Raw genomic sequence first — 12,005 nt, forward strand, 5'->3', positions numbered from 1 at the left:
TCTGAAAATACTGAGCAAACGGAAAATGAGAACAATTTACAAAGTACAGAAAAAATGAATAACAGTACTGAAACAACGTTGGAAGAAAATTCCACAACCGGAAGTGATTTATCATCTAATATCCAAGAGCTTTCGACTGAATCTACAACTGGTACGGTATCTGAAAATTACGAAAAAACGGAATACGAGAATAATTTAGGAAGTACAGAACCAATTAATAACAGTACCGAAAAAACAATGGAAGAGAATTCAACAACCGAGAGTGATCTATCATCTATTACCCAAGAGTTTTCAACTGAAACTTCTGAGCAAACAGGAAACGAAAATGATTTGATAAAGACAGAAGTGACTGATAGTACTTCTGAATCAACACCGACTGTAAACATATCGACGGAAAAAGATCTATCATCTACTACCCAAGAGTCTTCAAGTAAAACGGATACAATTGACTCGACTTCTGAAAGCACCGGACAAACTGAAACTGAAAGCGATTCAGGATACGAAGATGAAGAGTATGAGGTGAAAGAAGATGTACAGTATGAGGTAAATGAAGAAGATGAAACAACAGAGTCTAATACCCAAGAGCTTTCGACTGAATCTACGCCACCTGTTACGGTATCTGAAAATTCTGAACAAACGGAGGATGAGACTAATTCAGGAAATACAGAAACAATTAATAGCACTACTGAAAGAACGATGGAAGAGAATTCAACAACCGAGAGTGATCTATCATCTATTACCCAAGAGTTGTCAACTGAAACTTCTGAGCAAACAGGAAACGAAAATGATTTGATAAAGACAGAAGTGACTGATAGTACTTCTGAATCAACACCGACTGTAAACATATCGACGGAAAATGATCTATCATCTACTACCCAAGAGTCTTCAACTGAATCTACTTCAACTGAAACTTCTGAGCAAACAGGAAACGAAAATGATTTGGTAAAGTCAGAAATGACTGACAGTACTTCTGAATCAACAGCGACTGTAAACATATCGACGGAAAAAGATCTATCATCTACTACCCAAGAGTCTTCAAGTAAAACGGATACAATTGACTCGACTTCTGAAAGCACCGGACAAACTGAAACTGAAAGCGATTCAGGATACGAAGATGAAGAGTATGAGGTGAAAGAAGATGTACAGTATGAGGTAAATGAAGAAGATGAAACAACAGAGTCTAATACCCAAGAGCTTTCGACTGAATCTACGCCACCTGTTACGGTATCTGAAAATTCTGAACAAACGGAGGATGAGACTAATTCAGGAAGTACAGAAACAATTAATAGCACTACTGAAAGAACGATGGAAGAGAATTCAACAACCGAGAGTGATCTATCATCTAATACCCAAGAAGTTTCAACTGAAACTTCAGGGCAAACAGAAAACGAAAATGATTTGGTAAAAACAGAAGTGGCTGACAGTATTTCTAAATCAACGCCTACAGATTATGTATCAACGGAAAATGATCTATCATCTACTACCCAAGAGTCTTCGAGTGAATCGGATACAATTGACTGGATATCTGCAAGCACCGGACAAACTGAAACTGAAAGCGATTCAGAGTACGAAGATGAAGGCTATGAGGCTAAAGATGAATATGAAGACTATGAGGTAAATGAAGAAGATGAAACAACAGAGTCTAATACCCAAGATCTTTCGACTGAATCTACGCCACCTGTTACGGTATCTGAAAATTCTGAACAAACGGAATACGAGAATAATTCAGGAAGTACAAAAACAATTAATAGCAGTACTAAAAGAACGATGGAAGAGAATTCAACAACCGAGAGTGATCTATCATCTAATACCCAAGAATTTTCAACTAACTCTACTTCAACTGGAAGTTCTGAGCAAACAGAAAGCGAAAATGATTTGGTAAAGACAGAAGTGTCTGACACTACTTCTGAATCAACGCAGACAGATAACGTATCAACGGATAATGATCTATCAACTACTACCCAAGAATCTTCGAGTAAATCAGATACAATTGACTCGACATCTGAAAGCACCGAACAAACTGAACCTGAAAGCGATTCAGGGTACGAAGATGAAGAGTATGAGACAAAACAAGATGAACAGTATGAGGTAAATGAAGAAGACGAAACAACAGAGTCATCAATCACTACAGTTGCGACATTCGTTTCACCAGCACACGCGAAGCTTCGTAAAGTATCAGCAAGTGGAAAAGTAAAATTTGGATATGAACCAAAGAAAGGTCCAACGCCTGCACCAGTTGTCGAAACTCCGTTTCCGTCGCCTGTACCCCCCGAGGAAACAACGTGCCCTACACAAACGGGTGAAACGAGAAAACCGCGTGTTACCTCCAAAATGAGAAGTGAAAGTACAGATTACGACGACGAGGAAACAACCGAAGCTGAAGAAATCACCGAAGAAAACGAAACCTTGTTACCGGATGAAGAGACGAATGATAATAATGATGAATACGACGAATCGGATGATGAAACTGAAACCAAAGACAAATATGACGGATGGGCAGAGACTACATCTACGGAATTAGGTGCCGAAGAAACGATTTCAGAAAATTCAGAAGAATCTACCGAGGAAAAAACTGCTTCCACAGAAGAATCGACAAATTCAGATGAAGAAACTACAGCTTCAACAACACCCACTACGGAAGAATCGAGCGAATCTACGCTTTCTTCGAGTACGGGGTCCGAAATGACACAAGAAGTAACGACACTATCTGCAATATCTGGCATAACGGAATCCACGACTTCCACGCTGGATCTCGAAACTGCCATATCGCAGAGGACAGAAAGAACAGAAAATACCGAAGATGTAACATCAAGTAAACCCTCGACGACTGGCGACGAGACCAATGAAATTACGGATACAGAAAACCTAACTACAGAAATAAACACACCTTTAGAAACGACGGGTTCCTTGGACAAAAAGTCGTTAACTGAGGAAGTAGAGGATACGACACAAGCTACAAGCGTTGGCGGCAGAGCGGAAACAACTGTTAGTGAATTTAGTATCGCTTCAAAGGAACAGCAGAGCTCTTCAAGCACATCGTCAAGTTCTAGCTACTCTACAATCGCTACAGATGTGACAGAAATACATAAAGAGACAAAAGGAAGAGTTGGAACAATCACAAGTCAATCTAGTACGGTTTCCACCATGGCAGAAGAGCAAGCTACTGGAGATAGTACAACATCGAGTATTAGTCAGACTAAAATTCAAACGGATGAAAAGATGCTGACGGAAACAGGGCGAACTAACATCTGGACATCCGATACAGCTGCGTCTACTTCTGAAAGTATGAGCGGAGCCTCGAGTTCGGAACATTCTCCTAATTTAACTAAAGGTGTAAGCCATGCGGATAACACGGGAACAATCGATGGTGAAGCAAACGAATCGACTATTGTGACAGAGAAGGAAAGTCCGACCCCAAAACCAGCAACGGAAAGCTACCTGACTACATCCTTCACCACAGCGCGGGGAAAAGGTGGAGAGTATACAATGGGTACGACGAAATCAGTGGAAGAAAAGAATGAAATGGATGATCTGGAGAAGAAGAGAAAAGATTTGGAAAAGAAGGAAAAAGAGTTGGATGAGAAATCGAAAGAGAAGGAAGAGACAGATTTGAAGAGAAAAGAAAACGAGTTAACTAACCAGCTGGATAAAGAACATGTGTGTGAAAAGAAGCTAATCGATCATGAGAACAGGGAAAAACATCTAGAGCAAGTTGTGACGGAAGTGAAAAAGCAGGCTGACGAGAAGATTCAAGTTAAGGAAAAAACGCTGAAGACGGAGATAGAAGAGAGAAAGGAGACTGAGGCGAAAATGAAGGAGTGCGAAGAAAGAAGAAAGGATCTGGAAGAAAAAGTGAGAGGAGTGGAGAAAATTGTCAATGGTGAAGTGAAGAAAAAAAATGATGCGCAAGAGAAATTGAAAAATGTGGTGATAGGAGTAAAAAACAAAGAAAAATATCTCGAAGAAAAGGAGAAAGCTTTAAACGAGAAGTTGAACGAAGATTTATACGATGAGCAGAAAAAAGCTGATGATCTAAAAAGAACGGTCACGGAAAGGAATATACAAGTATCGGAATTAGAAAATGAAAAGAATAGCTTAGCCAAAAAGTTGGAAATAAAGGAAAAAAAGTTAGACGATGATTCAAAGGAAAAGAGAAAGCTGGAAGAAAAGTTGAAAAACGAGAAGATGAAGAGATATAATGTAAAAAAAGGGGAGGAAGAATTAGAGGATAAGAAAATAGATTTGAAAAACAAGGTAAAAGATCTGTCACGGAAGTTGAAAGAGGTGGACGAAATGAACAGAAAATTAAGGGAAAAAGAAAAAAAGGAAAAAGACCTCGAAGAAAAAGAGACGAAGGTAGAAACGCAGGAGAAGGAATTAGAAGAAAAAGAAGAAAGCTTGGCTGACAATTTGGTGAAGAAGAAGAAAAATCTTGAGAAAGATGAGGAGAATAAATTGAAGGAAATAGAAGAAAGAGAGAAGGAGCTTAATGAAAAGGAAACTGACATAGATAAGAAGTGGAATGGCTTGGAGAAAAAAAGAATCAAGGATGAATTGGAAGGTAAAAACAAGAAGGAGAACGACTTGCGCGAAATAGAGGTAAAAGAGAAAGATCTTGAACGTGAGCGAGAGGAAATGAACGAAAGAAAAGACGAGTGGGTAAATCGAGAAGAAAAAGAGTTGGCAGACAGGATTGATAGGGAAAAAAAGCTGGACATAAAAGAGAAGGCGATAAAAGATGAGAGAATAAAATTAAAGGAGAAAGAAAAAGACATAATAAATAACCGCGAAAACTGGGAAGTCGGTGCTGAGCGAACGACGAAAAAACACGCAATAGAAGAAACTGACGAAAAGGAAAAGTATAATGAAAACGCAGTTTGGACAACCGGTGAGGAAAAAACCATCGTAATGGAATCGCCAAAGATACAGTCTGAATGGACCGCGGAAAACTCAATGTCGACTGAAACAAAGACCGCAGACAACGGCGCAAGTTTAAAATCAACTGGCGAGGAAGGGAATAAGCATGACGCATTCGACACAGCAGAAAAGGACCATGAAGGAGGAAGTCAATATGGAGAACTTGAACGAACCACAGAAGAACCAGAAGTCACCGAAGAAACTGAAAGAACAACGGTATTCGAAGAAAGCACGGGAAGATCGCAAGGATTTTTTCACTACGACGAGGACGAAGACATTTGGAAGTCTGGAGGTGGCGATGAAGAAAATCAGAATGAGTACAATGAAGACGCTGATGATGAAGAAAAGACAAATGACGAAGCAGAGGACTACAATGAAGATGGTAGAGTCACTTCAGAGAAGGTGAAGAAGAACGTTTGCCTGAACGTTTTGGACTCGGAGGATGAACCAATTCCTCGCAGTCCGGTGAAGAAAAATGTCTGTGTAAAATATTACCCAGATAAAAATACCAACGACAAATTGCCTTGGGGTGAACGTGGCCGTCTGGTGAGAAACCTTTTGAACTACGAGAACCGAGACGAGGATGAATCAAAAACTTTCAGACGGGATCAAGCAAGGCATAACCCAACGATTGAAAAACCGTTCAGAAGTTACACAAGAGAATACGAAATAACGAATGATAAAAATGAAAGTCCTGAGGTCCAAAAACCGAAAAATAAGTTCATGCATGACAACTGGATCGTGAACGAGCAGGAAGAGAATCTTCAGCTGACGCCAGTTGGCCGTTTGAAGGAGGGAGACTTGAATGAGACTCCCATAAATATGCCCGACTTAATTTACTATAAGATTAACGAGGGCAATGGAAATCGTGATTGTCGGGGCAGGAATAGCAAGGATAAGGTGAAGAGGAGTGGCTACGGCACACCGGCGGAAGGACAATGTCCTGTGCCAACTGCACGGAGAAATCACGGTCCTGGAAATACTCCTAGCCCTGTTGCCGAAACAACGTTTTTGACACCTCGACCTCCCAAGGAAAAATACTGCTGCCAAAAAGACTACAAGCCTCCGGTCTGTACGAAAAAGCAACCGACGAACAATGAGAGCCAGGATGAAACTGACAAGGATAACGGTGATTACGATGACAATGGAAACGGGAACGACGATCTGAATGCAGGTGGGAACACCCCAGATGATAACAACGAAGAGAACGATGAGCAGGATACAGGGAAGAATAACCCGAATGATAACGATGAAGAGAACGATGAGCGGGATACAGAGGAGAATAACCCGGGTGATAACGCTGACCAGGATTCAGGGGAAAATAACCCGGATGATAACGGTGAAGAGAACGATAACCAGGATACATGGGAGAATAACCCAGATGATAACGATGAAAAGAACAATGAGCAGGATACAGGAGAGAATAACCCAGATGATAACGATGAAGAGAACAATGACCAGGATACATGGGAGAATAACCCAGATGATAACGATGAAGAGAACAATGAGCAGGATACAGAGGAGAATAACCCAGATGATAACGATGAACAGAACAATGAGCAGGATACAGGGGAGAATAACCCGGATGATAACGACGAAGAAAAGGATGAAAACGACGAATACAAGGAAGGGGGCGACAATGGTGATGACGATTATAGTGGTGTGGAAACCGAGGCCCCCCATGGAGGTGACGAATATAACGACGAAGACGGAGGCGGCGAGAACTCAGTGACGGTGCCTGATGACATGAATGATTACGAAAGCAAGACTGCTGAAAACGACGATGAAGATCGAAATGCGACACCGAATACCGATTTGTATATAATGCCAACTACTGGAGAACCAGGAGTGTCGGATGAGGAAGATAAGCATGATCATACGGGGACGAGCAAACGGCCCGAAAACGATAACGATAAATTTAACGTTGGTGGGAAGTGTAAGGATGGTATTGATTATGATTACGGTGATGAATATTTTGAGTATAGTAACGGAGAACCGTTTTGGAGTGATTACGAATGGGACGATACGATAAGTGATGCTGAATTTACGACAACTGGAACTGAAGTTTCGATAAACGAATTTGAAGCGACAACAAACACGGATGAAGTTACGACGACTGAAACGGGAATCACAACAAATGAGGTTAAATTTACGGGTAAGATCGAATTTCCAACGAATCAAGATGACCTTATAACGAGTAAAGATGAAGTTAATATAAGTGGAGTTGAAGTTACGGGTAAGTTCGATTTTTCAACAAATCCAGTTCATCTTACATCGAAAAAAGATGAAGTTAATACGATCGACATTGGAGTTACGGGTAATTTTGAAATTACAATGAGCCCATTTGAAGTTACGACAAGCAAAGTTGAAGTTACCACAAGCGAACTTCAGGTGACAAGAAACAAAGTTGAAGCCACGACAAGCAAAATTGAACTTACAAAAGACCAGGCTGATGTTGCAACAGGTAAAATTGACGTAACAACAAGCATCAGTGGAATTCCACCAGGCACGAATGAAATTCCAACACCTAAAGTTCAAGCGACACCTTTACAAATTGAATTTACAACTATCGCTATTGGGGTTCAAACACCTGAGATTCACGCAACACCTGTGCAGATTGAATTCACAACCAGCGCAGTTGGAGTACCGACTGAGGAAAACATCGTTCAGTCGGAAGGAAAAGCGGAGGAAAAAAGAGGAATGGCGATGAAGAACAGCGCGCAAAAGGTGAAGATACTGGAAAAGAGAGAAGGTGAAATAATAGAGATGGAGGAAGACCTGTTGAAGGCTAAGAAAGAACTGCTAGAGAGGGAGGAAAAGTTGACAGCGACAGAGATACATGAATTGGCAAAGAAAGATAGAATGCCGATGATGAACAAAAACGAGAAAATTACGAAGGGTGCGGATTCCATTGCGCCATCGCTGCCCGAGTACCCGGCCGTAATTATTCAAGGAACAACGAGTCGGTCCGACAGACACAAAACCTGGCTCCCCAAATACCAAGTAAGAAACAATAAGCGAAAGATGAATTTCGCGAGTAGAAGTAGCGCCAAAAATCCAAGTGCAACAATCGGGGTGTGGAGACAATCCGGAAAAAAAGTGGTCGGAGACAATTCGGAACCTGAATACGAGGGCGAGTATATCTACAGTGACAAAGAAAATGCAGACGCCGAACCGGAGAAGATGGAAGTTCAGAATTCGCAACCGACGATCCTGAACTATACGAGAAACTTCCGCCCGCGCACAAATCCGAGTAGAAAAACGTGTCTGAGATTTGATTGGAATACCGGCAAATGCGCAGACAAGACGTCAAAGAATGGCGAGACAAAGAAGAAGGAAATCTGCGCTGGGTGTGATAGTTTGAGATCGTCGAAGAAAAAATGGGCCAGGATATTGTCATCGATGATATCGTCTCGGGTCAAAGAAGCAGCGAAGACCAAGGAAAACGGCGGAGAACGTTCGCCGGACGGTACCAAAGGTGAACAATACGTGGCATTTATACAATTATTGTTCCTGATTGCGTATTAGAAAAATGAACTTTTGATCAATTCGCGATGTATTCAGACATTCTACCGGCTTATTTCTATGATTTGCCTCATAAAGACCGAAATAACCCGGTATAATGACATGATATAAAAATTTGTAACGCGTGACGGATTTTCAGACAACCCGGATGAACATCACGTCGCGAAACGAAGCGCCGATTCTCGTATACCGAAACCTAGAGTAACACCGGGACCGGAATGGCGGACCAAAGGTTACATGCAGCATCACATCGGGGTTGCAAAAACATGGGGCAAGGAGGTGGAACCCGACTCTTTGAGGTTGACGAAAAACAAGGATGGAGGCGATTGGGAAGGTGTAGAAGCTGAGGCTGATTCCAGGGGAACGGCAACGTGCTTCACGGTAGTCCTGCGAGAAGCCAAAGAGGGAAGCAAGGAATCTCGGGGAGGAAAGGAAATGGACCAAATTGAGAGACCGTTTGTTGGAGATTCGAAAAGTCACTGGCCAAAACGACGGGCGGTAAAGACGATCGAAAATGTTAAAAAACCCCATCCATTCAACAGTCCGAACTTTAGAGGCGTTCGAAGGATGGTGAATAAACACTCGCAAAGGACCAGTCAGAATAGAGGACTCGTGAAGAGAGCTCGTCGGAAAAAGAAAAGTTTAAAACACCCGTCTGTGGATTCGAACGAAAATGACGACGATGCAGCATCGGTCAAAAGTGAATCGTCAATTGACAGCGACTACTCGAAGCTCCGGAAAAATGACTGGAGTAACTTCTTGATTACTTCGAGACTAAATGAGTGGGAAATGAACAATCCTGAAGTCGGTTTGAACTTCGAGAAAAAAGAAAAGATCGATCCTGGATTAAAATCGGTAAATTTCGAAATGGAGAAGCCAGCCAGTGTCGAAGTATCGATAAAAAAGTATGAAGAAGCGTCTAAAAATGATGAATCCATCGCAACTACTACGGAAAGCGCAAACTACAAGTGGAATTTCCTCAAGAAGCCAGTCACAGTGAGAATAAACCTCGGTGATATTCTGCGAAAGGGTGGCATGGCAATGGTGGTGAAAAATTCCGAATCTGAAAGACAACCGATGAAAGAAAGGAGGGTGAAAAGCATGGGGGAAAACGATAACTCAATTCCCGAAGACACATTGGCTGAATTGACCGATGATTTGACGACCGAAGAAACTTCAACTATAGGGAATTTGGAAAATCGGCGAAAGCTATCCGCGGACGAATTTGAGTGTATTGGGGAAAACAGAGAGCCGGAAATTTTTGCCGCGTACGAAGTGCAGCACGGCTCTGAATCGGTTGCGAATAAACGGCGAGGACAGTACCTCCTGGAGTACGAAAACGGAGGGAACAGAAACGACGGTGAAATCGAGAGCCAGCAGGAAATACGGAGAGAGGCGACGGGCCCGACGGCGACGACGGGCGAAGATCGCACCTCGGAGATGATTGAACTGACGGAAACTACGTCGCGAGAAAAAGTGACGGTATCTACGACGGAATGCGATTTCTGCGACGAAATGATGGACCTTGAGTCTACGTCTCCGGCGGGGTCGACGGTCGCCGAAGCCGATTACCTGGCACTGAAAGAAAAGTACAAAAAAGCTATGGCGGCCCTAGCGACGCGGAAAATCGGCGTCACGCGGCAACCGAATCGGCAGAAATCGACACGGGACGGCGAACCGATCGACTTCTGGACGTCGTCAACCACCGGCGTTGGGGATTTCGGTCACTTCGTGCTCGACGTCGACGTCAACGTCATGACAGCGACGGAAATCGGCACCACGCGATCGCCGATCAACCCCTTCGGCTTGTTCCGGTCCAGACGGGGTGGAAAATCGCGGCTACCGGAAGCAAGGAGGGATGGATTTTATCCCTGGGAAAAACAAATCCATCGATCGCTATTGGGTATCGAAAAAAGTCGGGAAGATTTGGAAGAATACCCGAAAAAGAACAAGGGATCTGAATCTTGTCACGAGATGTCGAGTGGTGAGAGCGGGCAACGCCGGTTATATCACTATTCGAAATTGATCAGGGATCCGGAAATAGAACCGACCCTGATCTCGCGAAATTTAAAAAATCCTGCGCTAATCGCTGGTAGTTATTCTCCGAATCGGCTGGAACCTCGAAGTCTCCTGGCCAAGGTGAAAGAGATACTGAACAAGGTTATAGGAGAATCCAGGGATAATAATGCCGATGAAAATAGTAACGAGAACATAGAAGAATTGAAAAGAATTGAGGGTAGTACAAAATCGGGAGTTAATCACGACCGAGTACTGGAGCGCGAAGCGTCTTCGTTGAGTAAAAACGAATCGACCGAAAAACGATCGCCAGAGACGGGAATACACAGGGTACAAAAAGACGTGAAAAAAGTGCGCAAAAAATTGGGAGCGAACAGCAGCGATAAAAAAAAAAAATCGAAAGAAATAAAGCCGGATACGATGAAGGAGCAGTTCATACTTGTTACCAAGAAATTGAAGAGTTTTAAAAAACCGAGTGGTGAAAAACAAGTGGAAAAAGTAAAGATAAGCGCGAAGGAGAAGAAAGATGATAAGAAAGATCGAAATCACGGCAAGGCGCACGCGTCGAAAGGCAAAAAGGCGGTGAGTGCGAGGGTATTTTTATCGGATAAATGAATTTCTTGTGTGCGTTCTTCTTATTTTTGTTTTCCAGAAACCAAAAAGCGAGAAATCCACGACAGACGACGAAGATTCGGATATCAGCGAGGTTTTGCCGATGTTGAAAAAGTTGGTGAAAGACAACAACCTTGGGAATATCGAGAAGATAATTGTCTACATAGATAAGAATAAAAACGGCGATCATCTAATGAATAATAAGATCGAGAGCGGGCAGGAAGACGAAGAGTCGGAAGCTCCTGAAATTGAGGTGCTCGAATATCCGAGAAACAACACGACGAGGGGAAATTCTGAGAGGATTATGGAACGAAGTATCACGGAGCAAAGAAGAAAACCGGAAGTGAATGACTCGGCGAAGGTTTCAAAATCCTTGAACGCGGGGTCAAGATACGGCAAAGAGCTACGAATGAATTTAGCAAACGTACCAAATAAGAAACGCGCGAATTGGTTCGAGAAGATAAACCGCAACGGAAAAACGGACCTGAGAAAATTACGGCAAGCAATGATTCGCGAATTGAAACGGAGCGTAGAAATTGAAGGGAAATCTGTGACGAGACGAAAGTTAGATCGGGAGAAATCCAAGGTGGAAGAAGGTCCAAAGTCCCCGAAAAAACCGAGCGCGAAATTAAAGCAGCGTCAAAAGAGTGACGAAACGAAGGGAAAAGCTAAAGCGACGACGAAGGGTCGAGCAGTGGAGGGAAACATAAATGAGAAGATTAAGATTCTAGCGTCGCTTTTACGGGGAAAAAAATCGGGGAAACTAAACCGAACAACTACCGATCACGATCATCGTCATAATCGAACGACGCGAAGTTCGATACGAAATTTGTGGCTGGAGCGAAAACGCGACGAGCTCCGAATTCTGAACAACGAGAGAGAACGGATGGAGGAAGCGAGGCGTCGTCGAGACGAAAAAAGCGGAGAAGAAATTA

The sequence above is a fragment of the Neodiprion pinetum genome, chromosome 4, assembly GCF_021155775.2.
Source record: "Neodiprion pinetum isolate iyNeoPine1 chromosome 4, iyNeoPine1.2, whole genome shotgun sequence".
Classification (NCBI taxonomy): Eukaryota; Metazoa; Arthropoda; class Insecta; order Hymenoptera; family Diprionidae; genus Neodiprion; species Neodiprion pinetum.